Here is a 3,908-nt window from a genome sequence, read left to right as displayed (position 1 = left end):
CAGTCAGAGGACGGGTGGCTCAGACAACAACAACACTGTCTCACTAGCGCAGGTGTCAGGCAGAGACAAAGACAAAGAAGAACCCTGTTGGCCTCAGCGAGATATGAAAGAGCTGATGGAGTTGTACGACGTGCCCCCGTTGCAGGCGGAGGGGGGGTAACTGTTGGCGGCTGCTCCCAGACCCAGCGCTTCCATTTTGACCCTAAAAACAGGGGAAGCTTTGAGTAAGAAGCCGGCCCAGCACCCTCAGTTTGGACATCAGCACGCCCACCGTGCTCTCGGCGTGCAGGCTCCACTCCTGCAGTAGGGCCGCCGTGGGGCTGGGCTGCAGCACAACCTGCTGGGAGTCCGAGTCCATGCCGTTTGAAGTCCCGTTGCTGTGTTTGGCCACTAAATCAGTGAGTCCCAGGTTCATGGCCAGCAGACACCAATCTTTCCCCAGGGTGTCAGGTGGGTCCAACATGCGACAGCGCTTCCTGCGGGCCAAGAGAGGGACGTCGGATATGTGGACGTCAGTACCCAGAATGCCCTGCTGGTAAACCTCAGCGCAGCCAAACGTCAGAATGCTGCTGAAGCTCTCTCTGTAGCCGCCCATGGTGTTGGTGAGAGAGGTCTCCCTCTGGACCTGGGCCCTGAAGAAATCATTGGGTTGGTAGACCATGATGGGGCGTGGTGCTCCTCAGCTGCTGAGGACTCAGGTAGTATTTGGCTGTGAGCAGTCCAGGAAGTGTGGAGGCCAGAAGGTTCTCCGTTATACTGCAGATGGTGTCCAGCAGGGTGTAGCACTTGGCCCGCTCCGAGACGTGTCCTCGCACCTGGATCTCCATCCCCTGGCCGTGGTTGACCAGCAGGATTATGGTCTCCACTCCGGCCTGACTCACCTTGGCTCCATTCATCCACAGGTGAATGTCTCCGTCGCCATCCTCAGCCCAGTCCTCCCCGGGCTTCTGTTGGTGGCTCCAGTGACACAGGTTCACCTGCAGCTTGTGAAACAGGCCGCAGGGAAACGGCGTGAGGTGCTCCGCAGGGACGAGCCGCACGCCGCCGAAGATGGAGGATTCCTCCTCCTCGTCATTGGTCCAGGAGTGGTTAAGGCCATTTGTCTTGATTAGAGCGGGGACATCCACCATGGAGGGGTTGGTGACATCACGGGTGCAGATGTCCATGGCGTCCAAAATCTGCAGCAGTTCGTCCACGCTCTCGGGGCATCCTGCACCGTCTCACTTTGCATGATGTTGATCTGAGGAAGAGAGGAGCTAAAGACTCAAAATCAAATATATGAGGAAAACATACAGTATATTTAAATATATATCTGTAATTATATAACAGATTCTATTCTATACATGTACAACAAAAAACAGCAGGAAATACTAAATACATCAAATACTGCACTCAAAAATGTTTAGCTCATAGAACTAAACACCCTGGTGGTGGTTTTGTAAAAATGCCAGACGCTGAAGTAATAAGAGAGTTAGACATGAGACAAAAAACACAAATTTAGAACCAGTAAGAAGAACAACTGAAAAAAAAGAACATTTTCCTGTTGACATTTGTGATATTTTCTCTGGAATTTCAAAGTTAGTTTCATATTAGTAAGTTGAATGAAAATGTCCAAAACATGGGACTGACTTTCAGAAGAAAGAGTCAGAAATTCTGACTCTTTCTTCTGGGGACCCATATTTTAAAGGTCACAAACCTTCGCAACCCAAGTCAGTAGACATTATTTGTAAACTCCTGGGAAACATGATGTGAGACGACCCAAAGAAATTTTATAGCAACCCACCAGATGCTCGCGACCCAGTCTTTGGCAGTACTGTTAGCGGCTGTTTTGGTATTTTATTGACCCCCCCCCCCCCCCCCCCTTGGGGACAGAAATGTTTTCACGTGAGAACCTGATAACAGGTTGTTGCCACCTAGTGACTGGAGGCTTGTTATCGTTCAAACATTACAGCAGTGGTATACTTACGCCCATATGCGTGCCATATTCCAGCCCCTCCCCCCCCCTGTGGCCCCTCCCCACGCCCCCCCCCCCACTATTTGAGAAGTACTGCTATAGAGAGACACACACCTCCCCAATGCTCTGGAGCTGCAGGGCCAGTGTGCGCAGGTGGTCCTGGCTGACCAGAGGGTTGATGTGCTCCTGGACATCACTCACAAACTGCTGCCATGATGTCAGCTGGTTGGGTCCACTCAGCTTCCTCCACGTCGGCAGTGTGGTCAGCAAACACTCTGACAGCAGTGTCATAGGACTACATGTCTGCAACGGGTGGATTCACTGTTTTAGCATGGTTTCTTTACTGGACTGAGGCAGACAAAGAAAAACAACAACGCTCTGACTTTGATCTCATTAATGTTTGTCAGTTTATCTGTCCAACAGTAACAGAGAGAATTTCAAGCGGCGCTCACAGAGAAGATGTTGGTGCGAAGCTCCTGTAGATGAGTCCTCAACAGCTTCATGTCTTTGGAGTTTGACACTCTGGCGTCCATCACAAAAAACTTCTCACTAATCAGCAGGTCGTTCCCAAACGTGAGAATTCACAACAAAATAAAAAAAAAAAAAAAAAAAGATTTTAATCTGCAATCTCCTAAAATACTTTTAAAAAATGAAGGAAAGATATGGTTTGGAATACGAACAGTTTCTGAAACTTATAATATAAAATATAAACAATATTTTCTCTTCTGCCTGAGATGAGATTAGATATGTTTACTATTAGAGTGGAACCTCGAGATACGAGCATAATCCGTTCCAGGACCGAGCTCGTATCTCGAATCATTAGAATCATCATAAGAAATAACAGAAACAACTTAACTTAGCTTGCTTTTTTTTTTTTTTTTTTTTTTTTTTTTCAATTTGTATTCTTTCTTTAGTGGGCTCTATGATCATACTTATACAATTTCATGCTTTATTTCCATGGTCCTAGGTAGTTCTTAGGACTCTTATGAAGAATAATGCCCAAAATAGACATAAAATCACGTAGATAACGCAAACACAATATGGAAGACTCGTACAGAAGTCGACGAACACGTGAAGTGAACGAGTGAGGCGGCGTGGGGGGCTCGGAGTGCTCAGCCATCTAGCGTCAGCGTCTGTAAGTGTGCTCGTATCTCAAATCTTTACTCGTATCTTGAGGAAGAAATTCGTTTGAAGGCTTGCTCGTATGTCGAAATACTCGGATGTCGAGACGCTCGTCTCTCGAAGTTCCACTTTATTTGCTCTTTCACCAAACTGAACCATCGTCACTCTTTGTCTGCTCTATTTTTTCCTCCACACCTGTTTCTGACTTCCTTGAGCAGCACTTTCTCTTTGTCGTAGCCAAAGTCTCCAGAGAAAGATCTGGGAACATCAGCAAGGTCAGCGTGCGTGGCCACCAGGATGACCACAAGAGGGTGCTGCATGCGACCTCCGAAAACTGCAGAAACACACAAATTCACACGCACACAAATGTTGAGCGTGTCATAACGACCACTGGTACTGTCAGTGTGTGAACACACTCCGTCCTCACCAATGTTGTCCTGTGGCAGGGTGAGAGCCTTCAGGAGGTTCAACCAGTAGGTGATGTGGCTCAGCTGGGTCTCGTACGGCTCCTCCAGGCTGAAAAGAACCAGATGAATGGCTGTGACGTCGTTGGCTGCAAAGTAGTCGTAGGAGCAGTAGTAGACGGGTTTCCCGAAAACTCCCAAACGCTGAAGTCCCCCACACCTACAGTGGTATGAAAAAGTTTGGGCACCCCTGATCATTTTCAAGATTTTCCTTTATGTATCATTGGTTGTTCGGAACAGCAATTTCAATTAAATATATCATATAGCAAACAAACACAGTGATATTTAAGAAGTGAAATGAAGTTTATAGGATTTACAGAAAGTGTGCAATAATTACTTAAACAAAAGTAGGCAGGTGCATAAATTTG

At 47.3% G+C, this 3,908-nt stretch overlaps 1 pseudogene; it reads right to left on the bottom strand.

Annotated features, from left to right (window-relative positions):
- Positions 1-3,908, bottom strand: part of LOC103397134 (death-associated protein kinase 1-like) — a 29,277-nt pseudogene continuing 25,369 nt past the window's right edge.

This window comes from Cynoglossus semilaevis, chromosome W, assembly GCF_000523025.1.
Source record: "Cynoglossus semilaevis isolate Cse_v1.0 chromosome W, Cse_v1.0, whole genome shotgun sequence".
NCBI classification, from domain to species: domain Eukaryota; kingdom Metazoa; phylum Chordata; class Actinopteri; order Pleuronectiformes; family Cynoglossidae; genus Cynoglossus; species Cynoglossus semilaevis.
Note: the sequence above shows the minus strand (reverse complement) of the source record. Positions and strands in the feature narration are given on the sequence as shown.